This window comes from Nycticebus coucang, chromosome 18 (genome assembly GCF_027406575.1).
Source record: "Nycticebus coucang isolate mNycCou1 chromosome 18, mNycCou1.pri, whole genome shotgun sequence".
Taxonomy (NCBI): domain Eukaryota; kingdom Metazoa; phylum Chordata; class Mammalia; order Primates; family Lorisidae; genus Nycticebus; species Nycticebus coucang.
Genome location: NC_069797.1, coordinates 61,045,971 through 61,068,126, shown reverse-complemented (window position 1 = coordinate 61,068,126; position 22,156 = coordinate 61,045,971). Strand labels below are relative to the sequence as shown.

Here is a 22,156-nt window from a genome sequence, read left to right as displayed (position 1 = left end):
TTATAATTTTGATCTCTCTCTCTCTCTCTTTTTTTTTTTTTTGTAGAGTGCTATGGTGTCACAGCTCACAGCAACCTCAAACTCTTGGGCTCAAGCGATTCTCTTGCCTCAGCCTCCCAAGTAGCTGGGACTACAGGCGCCTGCCACAACGCCTGGCTATTTTTAGAGACAGGGTCTCCCTCTGGCTCAGGCTGGTCTCAAACTCCTGAGCTCAAGCAATCCACCTGCCTTGGCCTCCCAGAGTGTTAGGATGACAGGCGTGAGCCACTGCACCTGGTTATAATTTTTGTTCTTTTGATACCATTTTCCAGATGAGGAAAGTGAGGTCCACAGAGAGCAGCAGCAGCAGCAATAACACCCTTAGTACAGCCCTGGGGCGATGGTAAGATGATGTCAGGCTTGGGCAGGCACCAGGTGACTTTCAGAGTGTGGTGATCCTCTGCTTTCTGACCTATGGCTCTTCACTTATTGATAATTAATGAGGGGTACTATTTACATTCCCATTTAAAAATTAAACTGACATAAATGAAATCAGGATCCATCTCTCAGTAGATGGTCAAATGTCCAAGAAAGGGCCAGCAGTCATTAAAAGGCAGAGAGACAGACTTCCCCGCGAGCCCTGTCTTGGGAGTTAGAACTAAGCAGGCAACTCCCCTTTCTTCTCTGAGCCTCATTTATTAACCAAAAAATCCATACACATCTCTCTCTCTAAATTTCTCAGTTGGATAACACGCGCAGTTTCCTACTGCGTGCCAGGCACGGAGCTGGGCCCTAGGGATGAAGCGGTTAACAAGGCAGGAGCAGCCCCAGCTCTTACAGGACAGAAGACCCATAAACAAGTCATCACTACTCTGTGCGATGAAACTGACAGCCCTGCTCCCCGGGGGCAGCAGCCGAATTCAGTGGCTGGGGACCTGGGGTTGGGAGAGCAGGGAGGCTTTTCCCTCTGTTCCTTATTGTTGCTTTTGAATTCTGAACCTTGTGAATGTATTACTTACCCAAAATAAATAAATAGAATAAAAATAAAGTGGGATGCATTTTACAAAGGGGGAGTAGAGTGTGCTTTTGGAGATGTTGGGGAGTATCCAGACCTGGCTTAGGGGAGATCAGAGAAGCTCCCCAGAGGTGAGCAAGCCAGCTACAGCCAGCAGCTTAAGGACAGCCAGGTGGGAGCTGGAGGAGAGGGGGATGCAGGTGTCAGTGGAAGATTATGCCAGAGGGTGATAAAGCCAACTTTGCAGGGTTGCTGAGAGGATTAAGGGCGTCTCTAGAAAGTTCCTGGCACGCTTAGGTGTGCTAACCGTATGGCAGCTAGTATTATTCCCCAGTTACCTGTGGTCATTGGCAGAGGCTAGGGAGAAGCGATCCCTGACTCTACTGATATATTCCTGGGTGACAGGAACTCTTAACACTGCTGCAGCATTTTCAGTTTATACCAATCCAGCTCTGGGTGCAGGAAGGCAGAGAGAAGTTGGAGGCTCAGGGTACCCTGTTCAGGGATGCCCTTGTCTCTTCTAGAATCAGCTCCCTGTCAAGAGTGTGACAACAGCAACCCTAGAGTGGTTGTTCATCTCACATCACAGACTAAGAAACCTTCCTATGCAGGAAGGAACAGAACCTCCTTCCTGCCACAGGTGTGGGGGCAGCGTGCTGTTTACAGTCGTGAAAACCAGCGTCCCAAGCACCAGCAGGCACCTGGCGTTGTGCAAAATGCTTTATGTGGACTAACTCCTCATCCCCACACTCCTCCCTGCCGCAGGAGCAAGTGCTGCAGTCACTGGCCCATCTTACAGATGAGGTAACTGAGGCATGCCAAAGTTAAATAACCTTCCTGAGGTGATATTGTCAGGCTTTGGCTCCAGGTGACCTCTTAGCCCCTGCCAGACACCAAGGCAGAGCCTCTTGTCTCACATTTTCCTTGCGCCAGAGAGAGAACTGTTTCCTCTGACTCAGCAGAGCCTACTTACTGAGTGCAACTCAAACTTTATTTGTGTCCTAGACTTAGAAGCCAAGGTCACATCAATAAGATTTTGAAAGTCTGATTTCCGGGGGGAGCCAACTCCTAAGCTAGCTCTATTTAGGTGTAGGATAGGGAGGGAGGGAACCATTTACTTCGAGGTGTTCCCTTCACAAGCAGGACCTCTGGGATGTAGCTGCCTTAGCCCACAAGGAATTACTTCCCCGGGGAAGCACTTCTGGCCCTGGAGAGCTGTGGGGCTAGCTGGTCACAGGGAAGCAGAGCTGGTGGCTAGATCCACTCTCTCCCTTCTTAAAAGAAAGCGGAAGTCACGTTCTAACCCATAGCTTCATCATGGCCTTGATGAAGACCCACCAACTGTCAGGGGTCACGGCCTTCAGCCTCTGGTTGGCTAAATGGAACTGAATGAGACCTTTGACCTCTGGCTCCTTAAAGGCTAATTAAGATCTCTGACCTCTGTGCTCCTGGTCCGCCATCATCCAATACGGCTGTCTTTCCTTCCCTTCCAGGCCCTGGAGGGAGGGGATCCACACAGCCTTTCCTCATGCTCCCCATAGCCCCCAGGCCTTTATCTGAAAGTGTCAGTTGTATTTCATTGACTCCTAAGTGAGACCTTTGATTTTTGACCTCTAGAGAGCAGAAGATGGCTTCTCTGAGTAGCCAGACTCCAGACCTTCTATGCCTTAATTTCCACATCATCTGTAAAATAAAGACTGTAATACCAATACCTACACCGTGAAGATGACATTCATTAGAACAAATGCTTAGAGTGAGGCCCAGCACATTGTCAGCTCTAAATAAGCTTTAGCTATTATTATTGTATTACTATTACTACTGTCATGAATTCCTGGCTCCCCACAGACCCTCTCAAGCCACCATCTCAGCCCTGTCTGCATGTCCACCCCACTGCCCTGCCTCATTCTCAGGGTGCTCTGAGTCTCTTTGTCCCCATCTCTCCCCCTCTCCCCACACCCTCCCACCTCTCTCCTGCCGCTCCTGCAGCCCTAATGCTGCTGTCAGTTCAGATTAGAGCCCATTACGTTCCTTCATCTCAGCTTAAAATTTTTGTGGTTTCCCAACTCTGCCTCAAGTGTTCTACAAGGGGCAAGGGCCGTGCAGCTAGAGGATGCTTTGGGAGGAAGAATGCAGGTCCAAGAGTTCCCCTGGTGGTCTTAGAGAAGGGGCTGGATGGGTCACAGGCAGCAGTCAGGAGCTGACTTCCCAAAACCAGGGAAGGAGAGGTCCTAGAATCTCAGCATCATTGCCTCTGAGTAGATTCTCAGCGGCTCAGCATGTATGACAGACAGCACCACACCAGGATTACATTTTGGTTACTCAGTCAGAGAGGATTCCCAGGGTTGTGAAATTCTGCAACCAAGAGATTCCTGGCAAGACCACTGGGCCTAGCCCTTGAGCTGGGGTCTGTCTCCTCCAGCCACAGGTGCAGCCTCTCTTTGGATGGTGTTGTCTGTGGTAACCCTAAGACTCTGTCTCAAGCCTGCCTTCCATAGCCCCAAGCTTCAAGGACCTTCACAGCCCCTGGGTCCCTCCAGAACCTTGGGCAAAGTTACAGGGAGAGACAAAAGTGGGAGGGGGCATGGGCTGGGTTGGATGCCAGGAAGGAAGAAGATGAAGCCATGCTAACTTCAATGAGCACTCTCTGTGTGCCTGGCATGCCTCACCCTATTTGATTCCCGCAACAGTGCCCTGAGCTTGTTATATGGGAGTGAAGTACTCCCATCCCTGTATTATAGGTGAGGAAACTGAGGCACAGAGAAATGAAGTGCCTTGCCCAAGATCACACAGCTAGGAAGGGGAAAAGGGGGATTTGAGTTCAAGTTGGAAGTCTCAGGGCTCTCTGGCTAGTCCTGGCCCTAGAAAATCTGGGTACAGACCTGAAATTCTGTGTCCAGTCTTCCCTGCCCTATGACTTGGATATCACATGTTAATAACCACACCCAGGTGGCACCTGTAGCTCAGTGAGCAGGGCTCTGGCCCCATATGCCAAGGGTGGCGTGTTCAAACTCGGTCCTGGCCAAACTGCAACAAAAAATAGCCGGGCGTTGTGGTGGGAGCCTGTAGTCCCAGCTACTCGGGAGGCTGAGGCAAGTGAATTGCCTAAGCCCAAGAGCTGGAGGTTGCTGTGAGCTGTGATGCCACAGTACTCTACCGAGGGTGACAAAATGAGACTGTCTTTAAAAAAATAATAATAATAATAACCACACCCAATGCCCAAGTAGGGCATTCCCATTTACGAATGTCTTCCATAGCCATTCTCTTTTTGAGCCCTCTCAATAGCCTACAGGGTAGATGGGAGGTGACTTGTTATCCCCTTTTGTGGATAAGGAAACTGAGGCTCAGAGAGATAAAGCCTCTTGCCAGTGTCACGGGGGAGGATGACAGATCCAGAACGCAAGCCAAGGTCTTTAGGAACTAGATGTGCTGAGTGGGGACACTGCACATCTCTGATGGACAAGAGGAGCCATTCATTCACCCGCCCCTGCAGTGCCCCAGGGTTTTGTCCCAGCAGCTGAGAGGTTTAATGTGGGTACCCAATGAGAGGATTTTGTCTGGGCCTCTCAAAACTTCCCCCTTCCAGCCCGTTTATTCAGCTGGGAGGATGGTTGGTTTGTCTGCAGAGAACACCGGAGAGAAAGTTATCACCACCACGAAGTGTCTCCCATTCCACCCGGCCTGACAGCTTTCCAGCTGGAAATGCCCTCCCGTATGGCCCCGTCTCATCCTGCCGCCAGGCCTGGTGCTTCCTTACGCTCTGCCTGTGCTGGCCAGAGGACCAACCTCTGCAGGGGCTTCAGGAAGCCCAGAGCTGTTTTTACTCCAAACTAAATGGTTTGGAGTAAAAACCATTTAATTTTACATTAAAAAAATTTAATGCCAGTCATCAGAGTTTCAAAGTCCCTCCTGGGTAGCTGCCATGTCACACCTGTGCTTAAAAGCCTTGCATGTTCACTCAGCTCTTCCCAACCACCCAGCTCACCTTCCCAGACCCACATCTCCCACACTCCTCAAGGTACCCTACCCTGTCATCTGAGCCATGTCACCTGTCCCAGAATACCGGCCCACATGTTCTCACCTCTCTGTCTGTGCTTCTGCCAGGCCTGCTGAGAATGACTTTCCTTCCTTTGTCCATCCAACTCGCTCCCGTGCAGCCTTAAAGACCCAGCCATAGAAAATGCCCCAGCTCCCCCAGAGTGAGTATCTCCCTCTTCTGAGCTTCTATAGTCAGACTGTTTTTCCCTTTATGCCTGGACTAGCCACCCCTGCATTATAGGTTCCTCTCCATCTGTCCATCTCTCTCTGCCCCATTGGACTGTGAACTTTTTGTGAGAAGGCCTGGCTCTCATCCACCTCAGTTCCTGAAAGAATCTTCCCTTCTTCCTTCCTGCCTCCTCCCCTCTGTCCTTCAGTAAATATTTAATCAGTCCTACAATGTGCCAGGCCAGGTGCTGGGGGTTCAGGGATGAAAAAAAAGATATAGTCCTAGATTTCTTGGAGTTTACAATCTAGTGGAGGACACAGGTAACCAGATACTCAGACACTTGATCAAAAGATGGACTACCATCTTGTTACTACCTGCACTTGCTGCAGGACTGCGGAGTGCTGGGATGTACAGTCTAGGATTACCTGACCTTTCTTTTCTTTTCTTTTCTTTTTTTTTTTGTAGAGACAGAGTCTCACTGTACCGCCCTGGGTAGAGTGCCGTGGCATCACACAGCTCACAGCAACCTCTAACTCTTGGGCTTACGCGATTCTCTTGCATCAGCCTCCCGAGCAGCTGGGACTACAGGCGCCCGCCACAATGCCCGGCTATTTTTTTGTTGCAGTTTGGCCGGGGCTGGGTTTGAACCTACCACTCTCGGCATATGGGGCTGGCGCCCTACTCACTGAGCCACAGGCGCCGCCCTTTTTTTTTTTTTTGAGACAGAATCTTACTCTGTCACTCTGCCTAGAGGGCCATGACATCATCATAGCTCACAGCAACCTCAGTCTTTTTTTTTTGGCTCAAGCAATCCTCTTCCCTCAGCCTCCCAAGTAGCTCAGACTATGGGTGCCCACCACGACGCCTGGCTGGTTTTTCTATGTTTAGTGCAGATGGGGGTCTCAGTCTTGCTCAGGTTGGTCTCAAACTCCTGAGTTCAGGCAATCCACCCACCTTAGCTTCCCAGAGTGGTAGGATTATAGGATTTATGCTATTAAATCTTTCAGAGCAATCTCGCCTCGTGTTGGCTGGCCTCTCAGACTGTCCATGTGGCAGTGAAGTTGCAGCTTGGGGTCTTTTATAGACCTCAGATCTTTTTTATTTGTCCTTGTTCAGACTCATTCCTGCCTCCCACCAAGAATGCCTGGGGCTCTTCTAGGTTGGTCTAGCACAGATCATCATGGATGGGGGGTGTCTAACTGCGGGACAGTGCATTGAGCAGAGTGGAGAGGCCAGCGGCCCCTTGACTTGGGCAGGTCTTTACATGTCATTTGTGGGATCTCCTCACTATGACGAGAGACGAGAATGGCCATCGAGTTCTGAGCTGAAGAAATCAATCTGGATAGGCTCTGGCTTCTAGAGGCTTCTAGAGAGGTTGGTATGACAGTTTCAGCAAGAGAAAGAAGCAAGGAGCTCGATTAGAAGAAGCAAGTTGGCCAGGCAGAGGCTGGTGGGTCCCTGGTGGGGCCAGACAGTGGACATCATGCTTCAAGTGTCTCTGTGGGAGTGGAGGTGTCTTGGTGGATATCTTCATCAAGATACAACCAATGAAGACTAGCACAGCTGGATTAGCACAGCTGGCTGCCTTGACACCACCTACTGACAGTCAATCAGCCTGTGTGCTCACAAACAGTCTTTGCAGGTGCCTTGGTTTGTAAGTCAAGACCGGGACCCGCACATCCATCCATTCTTCATGGCAAGTGAATCAGCTCCCTGGTTTGGAGAATGCTTCCTGTGCCCTTTTAGATGCCACCCTGTAGCATTCACACAACCAACAAACACCCATTGAACACCTAGCATGTCTAAAACATGCTGGCAGAGTTGGAATGGCATCAAAAATGACCCTGGCCTTGACCATTATGGGCTAATCACCCAGTTCCTTTAACCTCAGTCCACTAAGTACAAAGATGGGCTTTGAAGACGCAGGCCTCCTCTCAAGGAACTTGCAGCCACATGGGACTAACCACATGGAGAGGCGATAAACTGTGTCCCTTTCCATCCTGGGCCTTGAGCTCTGCTCTGTAATAACAAGGAGGGTCTGACTGCTTGCCCTTGAGTTTTCACCAGGTCTAGTACAATTCTGATGTAGGTTCCTCCTATAAGGTCACTGGGCAATGTGCAGGGGTCATCAAGTCCCCCCCAGACAGGGGTCAGGAAACCTACCAATTGGATAATTAGCTTGCTTCAACCCTTTGTCCCTCCAGGGAGCAGACAAGGACTTCAGCTGCCCTCCCCACTGGGCAGCGGAAGCGCTGGGCTCTGCAGGGGTCCCCCATTGGAATGTGGCTGTGGTGGGTGCTGGGACCAAGGGCTCGGCTGACAGATCTGAGGCTGCCGCCTGCCACCAGGTCTCCACGGCAGTTCGCAGACCTCCCTCCTGTGGAATGATGGGCCTGCTCCCCCCACCTGGCGTTTAATCTTTAATGCAGCCCCAGCTGCCCTCGGGCAGGACCCATCAACCCACCCGCTCTGATAAAAGCGATAATTAGCTCTTTTTCAACTTTTCCCTTCCCCCCTCCACTCTGATGTGTGAGCACCAGGAGGATTCCAGTGAACTGGCCTGCCCTTAGCCAATTCTCTGGGCAGGGGCCTGTGAGTCCAGCCACCGAGAGCAGCCCAGTCTCCGCAGGGCAGACCTGCCCCAACCTGCTGGAGCCCACCTTCCTCGCAGAGTCCACTGCAAGGTGGCCTTAGAGCCCCAGGGGGCTGGGCTGAAGAGGATATGGGAACATCTGTCCCTGGGCATCACCCTGCTCCCGGGGCAGGGAGCCCAGCCTGGGTTCAGCCACCGGTCAGTGGGGAGGCCGCTGGCTGGGATACCCCTACCCCCGCTCCGCCAAGGACTTATGATAACTAACTTGTACTCAGAGCCTTAATAAGCAGCTGGGAGGTAGCTGCAGTCCAGGGTTTAACCTTGCAGGCTGGGGAGCTGGGCTGCCAGTCTCCCACTTGGGTTACGAGAAACCTCTCTGAGCCACAGTTCTCTTACCCCTGGGGTGGGGATGGTAACAGTTGCATCTACAGTGTGAGCTGATGTGAGGATTAAGTGAGGTGCTGCACATAAAGTGCTTGGCACCGTGCCTGGCTCTTCTGCACTTTGTCTTGGCCACTGGTTCTCTAGACAGGCCCCCAGGATACAATTATTACCCTGTTTTGCAGAAGTTCAGAAAGGTTGTCACATTCTCAGGTTTTATTTCCTTAATAATTGATGCATCCAGTCCTACGGCAGGTCCTATCATTCCCATTTTGCAGAGGAGCGACTTTCCCAAGGTGACATGGCTGGAAATGCTGGGTGCAGAAATATTCTTCCCGCTTCCCCCAGATGCTGGACTTGTGGGAAGCTATTGTCTGTTGGGGAAGCCCCATCTGGCTGCAGGTCCCTAAGGTCCGAGTGGGGGAGGGGGTAGGGCCTGGTGCATGGCAGGGTCTCAGAGAGGCAGTTGGTGGAGGGAGATGGCTCCAGCTAGGGACTGAGAAAGACCATGCTCAGGGCACAAGTTGCAAGCTGGTCATGTCAATCACCTCCTATTGAGGCAAAGCAATGCCTCTGCCCTGCCTGTTTCCCTCCATCCCCGGACCATGTGGCTGTCTTCTGGTGACATCCTTTCCACTTGCTGTCTCCTATTTCTCCCAGTTTCCAGTGCTCAGTTGGGAGGGGAATGCGTGGGGAGTCACACAGCATTGGCATGGACCACTGAGTGCATCCAGGGCTGGATACCACCCCCCGCCAGAGTCCAGGCCAGGAGAAGTGCCTGTGACTTGGGTATTACGTGTTACCAAATCTAATGTCTGCGTAGAGCATTCCTTTTTACGAAGTGTCTTCTGCTGCCATTCTCTTTTTGAGAATAGCCCACAGGGTAGACGGGCTGTGACTTGTTCCCTTTTGCAACACTCTTGAGTCTTACTAGGGCTTTGAGGCTTCACGTAAAATGCTACAGACTGTGATTCCCCCTGAGGTTCCTAAGGGGACTACAGAGGGTCCACAAGTTAGTTGATGTGTCCAGGGAGAAGGTCACCAAACAGAAAGAAAACTTCAGAAGAGAAAGACCTGCATTTTGACTGCTGGAGTAATGGGAGCGCTCACGCTGCGGCTCACAGCACCAGGGAGACCTCTTCCTTCCTGGCCAGTTCCAGCCAGTGCCCACAGGCTTGGGATCACCTGGAGCCAAAAGGCTGCTAATACACGGAGGCTCCATCATTAATGTCACAGAATCACCAGCACCCAGACTGCCCAGGGCTTCTGAAATCTGGGCCACTGTCTCCAATTGTCATGAACAGGACCATTGAAACCTAGAATCAAAGGTTGCCATTAGCCAAGGCCGCCTTCCCTAGACACCCAGGGCCATCATCAGCTGGTGCTGCTGTTACCTGGAACCACCTACGCCACAGGGCACAGGACCTAGAACCCCAAAAGAGCCTACTCAGGGCTGCCATAAGCCATAATCCTAGGGTCACCATGAACTAGTATTTTGGGCCATAGCATTACTGACACCTAGACCATCCTTGGACTCGGACTGGATTGAGAAGCTTCAAAGGAAGGCCATGTTGGTGCTTGGTGAGAGGATTTTCTTGCACGGGCTCTGGTGTAGTTTCCTTCATTGACTGTGTCCCACAGTGAAATACCACAGAGACTCCTGGACCTCCTGTTCCACTGCCTGAACCAAAGGGCTCTTTGCCCACCTGGGTTCAGATTGTGAACTTTCCAAAGAGGAAAACAAGAGGTGCCGTGTGGGTGTTGGGAGGAGGGGTCTGCATACCCAGTGTCCTGGGTGAGGAAACAAGTGTGTGGCCTTCTAATTTGGTCTTCTCTTTTCTGGAAAATACACTGGGGAGTGGGGTCAAAGGACATGATATCCTAGAGGAGGCAGCATTAATGCCCCAGAGACAGAGCACAGCATTATGGGATGGGTCATGCGACCAAGGCCACCTTAAATTGCATTGTCTCCATCTGACTGAGGGGCCAACACTTCTCCATATTTTTCAGCCTTGTCATTACTGTGACCTTGCTGAGATACTCCGGGGAAAATGTAGGAAAGAACTTTCTTCTTTTTCCTTCCGACCCTCCCTGCCCCACTAACAAATGAATGGCTTCAGAATATTACAAACCTGACAGGAGGCAGAGCTTAGGCAGTGATGTGAGCAAGGGGGAGCAGCTGTAAATACAGATGAAGCTTTGCTCATTTACCTGCTGCTCACCTCCTGCTGTGTAGCCCAGTTCCTAACAGGCCATGCACCAGTACCAGTCTGTGGCCTGGGGGTTGGGGACACAGATTTGTAGTATTGGTTTGCAGTTCCTGGATGTGTGGCACCCTCCTTAGCACCAGGAGGGGACCTAAAAGGCTCTTGGAGGGGGGTCAGGCAAAAAGACAGAAAAAATCCATCTTCCCAGGGATGCCATTGAGCCCCTGAATTGACAGATCCAGAGCTTCCCTACCTCTGGCCTGCTTATTATATGAGATTAGTGTTCCATGTTATTTAAGCCCTTTCAGGCAAGGGTCCCAGGTACTTGTATCCTAATTGATGCTGTCTTGCTCACTGGAAAACAACTAAAAGTAAGAACCATGACTTCTTTCTCCCTGGATCTCTAGCACCCAATACCAAATACGGCTTACTGTGGGTGCTCAATACATAGGTGGGTGGATGGGTGGGTGGATAGATGGATGGATGAATGGGTGAGTGGATAGATAGGTGGATGGAGCTCACCATCTCTCATAGCAACTTTATTCCAGCATCTGTTCCTCTGTTTCTCATTGTACGCTTGATCAAGGTCAGAGTGGACTAAATAGGCATAAAGTTCCAAACTCAGAATACCTGCATGAAGGCTTTATGTGAACACAGGCCTGAGCTCTGCTTGGAGCTGACAGAAAACTCAGACCATTCAGCATAGATCTCAGGACCAGATCCCTTCCCCAGGGTTTCACACAGAACTCTGCCTCTCGCTTGAAGATAAGGCACTGCCATGTCTTTGGGGGCACCCATCCTGGGCCTCCAGCTCCCATCACACAAGCCAGGAGCTGCTCGGCCCCACTGTAAGGCTCCAGGACCTTAGAGCAGACCTCCACACATTCCAAAGCCTCAATTTCTATACTAGATAAAGGGGAGCTGACCCTGGTGAGATGACAGTCTTAGACAACCTATGTCACAGAATCCATAGGTCCCCTGTGAAAATGATGCTTGGAATAACCCACTTCCAGCAAAAGTGGGCAGCATCAAGAAGACACAGTTGTATCCTTCTGCTGAATCACACACTGATCCCCTCCGTACACATCATCCCTGAATAAGAGAGCAAGCTCTGGCATAGGGTGGCACTTGTGGCTATGGAAGAGGAGAAAATCTATGGCCCTATCTAGAGACTGACCCATGGACACTGACAGCTAAGTCACCATCCAACAACTCAATGTGCATCCAGTGTGGCCTTATGGCATGGGACTACCCAGTGGAAGGTCAAGTGATAGCCAAGTCATTAATTGGTTGCTGCCTCTGCAGGCCCTGTACTGTGAGTGTATGGACCAAGGGAGTAGGGGAAGAGGATCTTGTGCCTGTGAGTGTGTGCCCAGCCCTGCAGACCACGGTCCTCAAAGGGACCTGCCCCAGTGTGAAGGAAAGACCCCACCTAGCAATGACAAAGCGGCCAGGACATCTTTCCACAGCATCTGGGAGGAATGGGCAGGGCCGGATATGGACTGACGACCTTCTCCCTTCCTCCTGGAGAGGAAGCTCCTCCTGCACCACCTTTGTGCTGACCACTGGGCGGTTACAAAAGTGTTCCCTGCCTGTCATTCTCTTCCTGAGCAGTGAGGAGCTGCTCACTCAGCCCAGCCCAGCCCCCACACCTCAGGGGCCAGCCCATCGAGGAGCTTCACATCCTGGCTTCAGACCAGAGCTGGAGGGTGGAGTGGGAGGCAACCAGGGCCAGGCCAAGGCCTTCACCCCAGCCTCTTCTGGAGCCTGGCTCCCTCACCTCTCCCATAAGAAAATAGGCACAAGGTCAGAAAGGACTTTCCCGAACTAACAGGGCAGGGCCTGCACCAGGCTCAGCGGGAGGATGATGAGATCTCTGGGCTGGCAAGGTGGTGAAGAAATGTCATTTAATAAAACCCTCCCATGGCGTGTATCACATTCCCTTTGTAATTATGAATGTGGACTGTCCGAACCTCACAAAAACCCTCTGAGGAAGGTGTTATGATTGTGTCCATTCTACAAATGAAGAGGTTGAGGCACAGAGTGCTGAAGCAACTTGCCCAAGAGTGCCAATCTAGCAAGAGGCAGAGCCTAGATTTGAGTTCAAGCTGCAGAGTCGATGCCCTTAACTAATACACAGCCCTGCCTTCTCAAGGTACAGACATAACAGGACTGCTTAAGTGCCACATGCGTGCCAGGAACTGTTGTCCCACGGTCCTGCCTGGAGCCCACCACTGGGGTGACTGACAGGTGACTATGTCACAGCTGTACTGCCTATGTCATGACGGTTCCCAGGGAAATGGGAGGGCAGGAGGCAGAGGGATGGATTCCATCTGACAGTAGCACCAGCTGTGTGATCTTCCAAGTAACTTTCAAATACAACAGAAACTCTGTAAGGTGACCACCCGAGGGACTGTAACCAACTGGCCAACACACAGAGGTGACAGCATAAGGAACTAGGCCTATTGTACTGATAGGTACATGCAGGGCATGTCTGGTCTATGAAAATTAGGTTAGCTTAAGGGAGGTGGTCACCTATGGAGGTGCTGCTGTACACTATTTGCTCCTCATAAAAAACTCATAAGGAAATTAGAGGTCAGAGAAGTCAAGTAACTCACCGAAGGAGGCACAGCCAGCCAGTGGCCCAGCGCAGGCCTCTCTGATAGCAAGGCAAGATGGCTTTCCACCACACCAGGAGTACGTATGCTAGGACACTTGCCAATGAAGGAAAGGGGGACTCGGATAGCTCAAGAGGCCTATCAAGGCCAGTAGGAAGCAGGTCACTGAGCCAGGATTCAAATGCAATTCTGATGCCTCTAGGAGCAACTTGCCAATGCTTGGAGTTCTTTTTAGCCTTGCGGTTCTCGGGACTGCAGGCCTCCCAGTCAGGGCTTCCCTTAGAGGAAGAAAAGAAAGAAAGCCCTTGCCCTCCTCCTACCTGGCGGGGATGGGGTGGGGGGCGCTGACCATGGCCTCAAGAGCTCAGGGGGTGCTTTGAGAGGGCTGAGCTAGGTGCAGGTGTTGGACTCTTGGATAGGACAGCTGGTCCTCTGCTCCTACCTGAGCAGCCCTTCCCACTCTCCAGCCCAAGCTCTTGGCATAAGTAAGGCTTTGGTGACCCTCAGTGCAACTCAGCTTCCCTAATTACCAACAAAAAATGATAATAAAGATAGCCTCTCAAAGTGTGTACTATTTTCTTAAAACCAGGGGCAGACCAAAAGGCCCCACCAATTTCTATTTTGCCCTGGGCTCCTTAACCACAACTCCTTTTGGGGGTGGGAGGCCGGGGAGCTCCATCCCAGCACTGTGGGAGAGCAGCTGGGGGCCAGCCCCACCTGGGATGCCCACCCCCTAATCCCCCAACTAGTGGAATGTGCTTGATTTCAGGAGGCCAAGGATTGGAGGGTGGGTGAGCCGCAGCAGGCCCCTTTAAAGAGCCAACGTTCAGGCAGGCTGTGGTCCTGCTGCTTGACGGTTCTTGATGGATGAGCCCCCAACCCTCCTGTCTCCGTGTCCCCCTCCTCCTGTGCCCCCCTCACTCTGTGAGGTCTGGCTTGTGCAAGGAAGCCTGTCAGTGTCGGGACACGTTGGCCCCCTGGCCTGCAGGGGAAGGGGCCTCTGAAGGACGCGCCGTCTGGCCCTCTCCTCAGAGGGCTCCTCTTGCCCCATGCCTCAGGGTCCTGGGCGCTTCTCTTTCAAAGCTGCAAAATTATCGCCATTAATGCTGCTTGTCTCCTGGAGGCGCTGAAAGTAGGGTGAGGGAGGAAGAGGCCCTGACAGCCTGGCCAGGGAGAACCCAGACTGAGCTGGCTTATTGGGAACGGCACAGGGTGCTTGGTGGGTGTTAAGGGGGGTTGCCCGAAGAGAGTAAGGACTATTAGGACCACCCTGGGGTCTCCTGAGAGCTTGGCTGTGGACCTCTGTGGAGATGTGGCTCCTGGGGAAGGAGCCATGATGAAGCCTGACTAAGGCCAGTAGCAGGAAGAGATGCGTCACATTCTCGGGGCCAGCACCAACACCACCCAAGCGAGCCCCTTCACTTCTGTGCCTCAGGTGCCTCCTGTGCCTCGCTCTGTTCCTGGCCCTAAAGCCCAGTCACCTCTAATAGAAAGTCCGCCCTGACTACCTTACGCCCAACACTGAGACTCTTTGCATCTGAGGGACCTCAGAGGACTGCAAATGGAGGAGGTACTCAGTCTGGAGAACTGGGGGCCCAATTCAGCCTCAGTAAGTGCAGGCCCTGGGCTGTCAGGCTGGGGGCGGGGGGGAGCTTGGGTGGCTGACTACCATCCAGGGCAGCTCTCTGCCCTCAAGGAGCCTGAAGTCTCATAAGAAGCCAAAGGTTGTACTCTAGACCAGCACTACCCAGTGGAAACAGCATGAACTACACGTGTGAGCTATGTAATTTTAAATTTCTAGAAGTCATATTTAAAAAAAGGAAAAAGACGGTGGCTCATGCCTATAATCCTAGCACTGTGAGAGGCCGAGGCAAGTGGATTCCTTGTGCTCAGGAGTTGGAGAACAGCCTGAGCAAAATCAAGACCCTGTCTCTACTATAAATAGAAAAACCGGCCAGGCACTGTGGTGGGCGCCTGTAGTCCCATCTACTTGGGAGGCTGAGGCAAGAGGGTCACTTGAGCCCAAGAGATTGAGGTTGCTATGAGCTGTGATGATGCCACAGCACTTAATCCAGGGTGACAGAGTGAGACTGTCTCAAAAAAAAAAAAGGAGAAAGAAACAAAATTAAGTTTAATATATTTAATTTAATCCAATACATGTAAAATATTATTTCAACATGAAAGCATAAAAATCATTGAAAAGTGTTAGTGAGATTATTTTACATCTTCCCCTTTTGTCCTATCTCTGACAGCTAGTGTGTTACACTAACTGCACCTCTTGACACGGACGAGCCACATTTTGGTGCTCAGTTGCACACGTGGCTCGCAGCTGGTGTACTGGAGGAAAACTAGATAGGATGCACCAAGGCACTGTGGGTTTGGGGGCGTGGAGAAGGGTTAGAGATTCCTTCTTGGAGACTTTTCAGCCTGGGTTGGACTGGGCTGCTTCTCCTCCTGGTAGGTTGGGGTCAGGCTAGGTGGGGGGTTGGCTCCTGAGTCCTGACCCAGGCCTGGGGTTTTGATCCCTCTGCCTCAAGGCCTCACCTGCTGCCCCATCACCTGGGAGTTGGTGTGAGAGAGGGAGCTGATCACTGGACTAGACTCAGGACATGCAGGCTCCAGCTGGGCTCTGAACCCTGTGGGCAAATCATCTCTGATCTGGGCCTCAGTTTCCCTGTGGGCAAACGAGGAGGCTGATGGGGGGTTTATACTTTGTTGATTGTCAAGGGCACACAGAAGGAAATTATTCAACACTCTCATCTCCCACCCCACACCTGAAACCCCTAGGACTCACTGAATGGTGGAGATGACTAGGGAGGGAAGGGGGCAGGCCTGTGGCACTGCAGCCTGGAGGACTTCCAGGTTGGCTCTTTTGCCACCTGCCAAAAAAATTTTCTCCCCCTCCATGCTGGCTGTCACAGCTTGAGTCAATTCATATGTTCATGGAGACCTCCAGGGCACCAGGTCCTCAGAATACCACTGATAAAGTGGCTCCATGGTGCCATAAGGCGTCCTTACCTCACACATAAATAACTCCTAAGACATCCCCTTAGCCCACTGCCTGTCCAGCCTGGAATGGGTGAGATCTATATTCATGGAAAGATGAAAGCAGGTTTTTGTCTTAAGATTCAATCTGGAGACTGATTATATGTGGAAAGTCAACATGCTAGCAAGCAGAATGATAGAACAAAAGGGTGGAAAGGCCACCACTGCCCAGGGATTCGGGAAGGGGCTGGAGGAGGAGTTGGGATCTGAGCCAGCTTGAAGGAGGGGCCAAGTCACTTTAGGGAGCCAGCAAAGGCCCACAGGTGTGAGAACTCACCTCATTTGAGTCCTGAGGACCCTGACTTGAGCCTGCAGTCAGGTCAGCAGGGCAGGGAAGAGGCTCTGATTTTGGGAGAGAGAGGTGAGTTGGTCTGGGGAAGACGAGTTCCGAGCAGAGGAAGCAGTAGCAGGGAGCCACTGATGGTTCCTGAGCAGGAGACATGCATAAGGTGGCGTCTGAGGCAGATGAAGCAGAAGGCAATGCTTGGAGAGGCAGTGGGTGAGGAGGCAAAAGCTCCTGTGACACCCTCTGTAACAATAACTAACACCCAAATCTTGTACAAAACTCTTTCATTCTCCTTCTCAATCAATCTTCTTCCAACTCAGCAAAATACATAGACTGGCTGTCATCTCCAGCTTACACATAAAGAAAATGAGGTTCATGGGAATTAATTTGCCCAAAGGGACTATATTGGAGAATCAAACTCAGGCTCTGTGTATCAAAATCCTGGACTCTTGGCCAGGCATGGTGGCTCGCATCTATAATCTTAGCATTCTGGAAGGCGAAGGTAGGTGGATTGCTTGAATTCAGGAGTTTAGACCAGCTTAAGCAAGAGCAAGACCCATCTCTATTAAAAATAGAAAAACTAGGCTCAGTGCCTGTGGCTCAAGTGGCCAAGGCGCCAGCCACATACACCTGAGCTGGTGGGTTTGAATCCAGCCTGGGCCCACCAAACAACAATGACGGCTGCAACCAAAAAATAGCCGGGCATTGTGGTGGGCTCCTGTAATCCCAGCTTCTTGGGAGGTGGAGGCAGGAGACTCGCTTGAGCCCAGGAGTTGGGGGTTGCTGTGAGCTGCGATGCCACAGCACTCTACCCAGGGCAACTGCTTGAGGCTCTGTCTCAAAAAAAGAAAGAAAAAGAAAAACTACCCAGGTTCTGTGTGGGTCCTTGTAGTTCCAGCTACATGGGAGGCTGAGGCAAGAGGATCGCTTTCCCTGGTCCCACTCACAGGTGATAGACCTGTGAGATACGATGTCACAGCATGCTAGGGTGACAGGGTGAGACTCTGTTTCAAAAAAAACAAAAAAAACTTGGACTCTTTCTACAATCCCATGTCTTAATGGTATAGGAAAGTAGGGGCTCAGAAGAACACTGACGACCAAAGAAGGCTCCCTGGAGGGATGAAGTACGTTCACTTGACCTGAGCATCCTTCAAAAGTCTTTGCACTTACATGCTGATTTGATGCGTCTAATCCAACTGGTGCTTAAATGCCCAGGCTGGGAGTTAGCAAGGCCTGTCTCAGCGGGGCACTTGGACACTTTACTTAAACTTGCCTTAGTTTTCTCATCTATAAATTAAGATAGCAGCATACAAGAGGCTTCTAAGGAATGAATGACATGGTTATTACCACAATCCGAGAAAGACTGATCTTTTGGTCAGTCCCTCAAGTCTAAACTAAGCCAGCCCAATGCTCGGATGCTGATACACAAACCCCTTCCTCCTCTGTGATCACCCGGGAGACTTCCACCCTCCCCCTGAAACTCCCCCAGCCTCATGCCACTTCAGACCTCTCTTCCTCCCAAGGATGCCCACATGTACACCCTGTTCCATGTGGCCCCAAAGAGCAGAAGACTCAGAAGGCTCCTCCAGTCTGGGAGGGCTTCCTTGCAAATGTGCAGAGCCCTGTAAATGCCTAATGACCATGGGAATCATTTAGCAAGAGAAAAATCCAGACCTTTGCCCTGGTCCCACTCACAGGTGATAGGGTTAATTGGGAATTCTCTTTCCCTGCTCAGGGCTGCTAGTAGGGGTCCAGCTCCCCAATGACCTGGGGACACATTAGTCAGTGATAAGGGGGGGGCTTTCCAGCCCCTTTTATCCTGTTTACAATACACTTGCTTCCCTTAGACAAAACCCTGCTCCCCTGCCTTGCTCCTGGCTATTATGGCTACATGAGACAATTTGCTGATGGACTCTGAAGGAGGGCAGTTTCCTTGGAGTCCCCTTCCCACCTCCTACAGCACCCGGGGCAACATCCCTTCCACCTGGTGGGTCCTGGAGGGAGCTACAGATGCTTGTTTTTCTTAGCTCATTGAAGCCTCTGAATTCAGAAATGTCATCCTTTCTGTCTGCTCAGTGTTAACCCAAAAGGCTGGGGAGCAAATCCAGACCTGGTGAGATTAAGTTTCTCCAGCTTGGGGTGTGTGTGTGTGTGACTAGGTTGTTGTTGCTGTCCAAAGCAGAAGCAATCAGAGGCATCTATTTATCTGAGATTAGGCCCATTTGGGGCAAAAATGGCCTGATGACACAGCAGCTGCCTGGAGGGTGGTGTGTGACTGCAGCCTGGTTCCAGTCCTCTTCTACCACTAACAAGCTTCGTCAGGCAAGTTCATTTCTCCTAAGCACAGTGTCCTTGTCTAGAAAACCAGGATGCTGATGCCCATCCTACCTTTCATCAGGTGGTTATGAGCACACAAGGGAAACAGTTGTGAAAGTGCTTGAAGGGGAGGCATTTCATTCATTGCTCTACACTGATTCCAAATGAGGACTCTTTCAGCAAGAATGGCCCCCTGCGGGAGGCAGTTTTTCATTACCTAAAAGTCAACTTTCAAATAATTCTAGGCTTTTTTCCCCTTTATTTTGAAGAAGAGATATGACAAACATTTATTTAAAATATAAAGTTAAGGGGGCGGCACCTGTGGCTCAAGGAGTAGGGTGCCGGCCCCATAGACTGGATGTGGTAGGTTCAAACCCGGCCCCAGCCAAAAATGCAAAAAAAAATGTATGCATAGTCCAAATGCCTGTTTTTTTTTCACACTCGAAGATTTGTAAATGCAGCCTCAAATGTCATGGCACACAGTCTCTCCCAAGCAGGACTGCTGCGGCAATGACACAAAGTAAAGTGAAGTATACTGTTGTGCATTATTACTCAGAAATTCCCCTCTAAATGTCCTATCTAAAAGTTTGATTCAGGCTTGGCCCCTGTGGCTCAAGCGGCTAAGGCACCAGCCACATACACCTGAGCTGGTGGGTTTGAATCCCAGGCCCCCGGGCAACAGCTTGAGGCTCTGTCTCAAAAAAGAAAAAAATACTTTTTAAAGGTTGATTCAAAAGACAAGCCAAAGTGTCAGGAAAAAAACTAAAAGAGCACATTTTATCTGCTTAAAAGGATCAAAACGTGTATTTTCAAATACCAAAAGCTACATCCTACTCCATTTTTAAAGTTTCTTTTCATCATTGAAGGCATTAAATTCTGGTGTAACAACTTGGTCTTCTGGAGAGAAAATGACTTACCTAAAAATCTGATTCCATTAATCTAGCACAGATGTACAAAAGTCCATGAAAACAGTGTGCTCCTGTACAGCACACCTGTGCTGTTATTTTAAGGGTACCACTTTACACGATACAGGGATCTGAGAATCGCTGCATAGGCGGACAGAAGCAAACCTGGTTGGTGTTTATGTGCACATGTCCGGATGTCAGGGCTGCCAGGGCCCTCCTGGGGAAGACAGGACTGCATTGTGCAGTATTAATACTGTCTGTGTAGTATTAATAGCATTCTCATACTGTACAGATACAAACTTTGATGGTTCATATATTTGATAAAAACAAGAAAACCGATTTGTTGTAGAGTACACATTTCACTTTTTTTTTTTTTTTTGAGACAGAGTCTCACTTTATGGCCCTTGGTAGAGTGCTGTAGCATCACAGCTCACAGCAACCTCTAACTCCTGGGCTTAGGCGATTCTCTTGCCTCAGCCTCCCAAGTAGCTGGGACTACAGGCACCCGCCATAATGCCTGGCTAGTTTTTGTTGCAGTTGGGCCGGGGCTGGGTTTGAACCCGCCACCCTCGGTATATGGGGTCGGCGCCCTACTCACTGAGCCACAGGCTCTGCCCTACACATTCCACTTTTATAGCATGAGAATAGTGCGATCAACTATTTATTCTGCAGTAACTCACATCCATGATTAAGAGTCTCTGGTGTGTGGCGGCACCTGTGGCTCAGTCGGTAAGGCGCCGGCCCCACATACCGAGGGTGGCGGGTTCAAACCCAGCCTCGGCTGAACTGCAACCAAAAAATAGCTGGGCGTTGTGGTGGGCGCCTGTAGTCCCAGCTACTCGGGAGGCTGAGGCAAGAGAATCGCTTAAGCCCAGGAGTTGGAGGTTGCTGTGAGCTGTGTGATGCCATGGCACTCTACCGAGGGCCATAAAGTGACACTCTGTCTCTACAAAAAAAAAAAAAAAAAGAGTCTCTGGTGTGCATGAGACCGTCCACGTGTGGTCTGGTCCTCTGCTCCACTCTTCAAGCTCTGCTTGAACTTCCATTTCTTGGACTTAGATTTGTATTCCTAAGTGCAGATGTCACCTGCTCTTCAAGTAGTCCAAGGCTTTCTGAGCAGGTTCCAACCAAAAAGAAAAAGTTAGGCTAAAAGCTTGCTAACTGAGGACAGCAAGGTACCCAGCCGCTCCTCAGTAGGTGGTCAGAACTGTGTCCTCGTGTGGGAGGTAACGCTTGGAGAGAGCATGCCCTGTGGATGTTATGCTGCCCAGGAAGAAACTGGGGTTGTTTCTGTTCCTCCAACTGAAGGATGGGACGCTGAGCTCACAGGGGTGCCTCCCGCATGCAACACCTCACAGCCACTATGCATGTGGTCACTCAGGACCAGGAGTGGCTGGAGCCACCACAGCAGCTTTTGTGAAGCCTCCCGAGAAATCATGTGGTATCCCTCCTGAAACAGGATGTTCCTTTCCTCTGGGGAGGCAGAGTCTTCCCCAGAATAGTTCTCATCACTTCACCGGTAAAGCAGGTAATGCTGTAGAAGGCGGGTGCCGAGGCAGGAGCGGCTGTCCCTCTCCACACTGGCGGGAAGCAGGTTGCCGCTCCTGAGAGCAGTTCAGTTGCAATAAGCTCTGCTTCTGCTTTGGAACAGAGGGTGCAATGGTCCCCTTCCAGTGCCATGCTGCTGACCATCACGAAATTAATTCCTTTCCAGGAAAACAGCCTTTCAGAGCTGAAAACTTTCTCAAACCATTTTATTTTGTATGTGGTCATCTCATAATGTAAGCCAATGTCATGGTTGCCAGCAACTACCTTCAGCTGCACGTGACTTGGGTGTCTGAACATTTTCTGAAACTGCTCTACATCATCTGCTCAGGCCTTGGGGGAGCTCCACTTCCCTTCATCAGTACATCCCCCTGAATGAAGATGACTTCTGGCTGCAGCAACCACAGAGCTGTCTGGAAGGCTCTCTCCACCTGTCATTCCCTTCGCAGTTTTTCTAGCCAGGGGCCTCTGACTTCTTTAAGCAAGTGGGCATCTGCCAAAAACATGGCTTTCAGCACAGGCTTAAGAGTTGCTGGTTTGCTGTCATAGGCTGGAGTTTTCACCCCAGGCCAATTGCACTGAAAGGCCACACTAAGTAAGAGACTGAAAATTCACAAAACAGAAGCACAGCAAAGACATCAGCAATGAACCCCTCCTCTTTAATAGATGAAAATTCCATCTTCCAAACCACAGTCTGATCACAGCCATTTCTCCTGCCTAAAGGAGCTGCCAGCACCTAAGTGTCAAATCCTTAAAGAAGTCACTGAGAGAAAACCGTGAACCCTGGGCAGAGGCATCCAGGGCATAGCTGTGTACTTTTTAAAGAATTTATGCTGGTAGACTGAGGCTGGTCTGAAGGCTGTATGTTGGCACCTGCTCCCCCAAGTCAGAATGTATTTACCTGTAGTTTTTTCCTTTTACCTGTTCATTATCTTAAATACACAAATAGTTACCACAATCTCATCAATGGCTGTTTGCATCGTAAATTTTCGATCTGAAGTGTTTTTTTTTTTTTTTTTTGAGACAGAGTCTCACTATGTTGCCCTCAGTAGAGTGCCGTAG

The 22,156-nt window shown here is 50.7% G+C and overlaps 1 pseudogene; it reads right to left on the bottom strand.

The window, feature by feature from the left end:
• Positions 1-20,706: 20,706 nt before the first annotated feature.
• Positions 20,707-21,802, bottom strand: LOC128570765 (metallophosphoesterase 1-like; annotated as a pseudogene).
• Between the last annotated feature and the right edge of the window lie 354 nt (positions 21,803-22,156).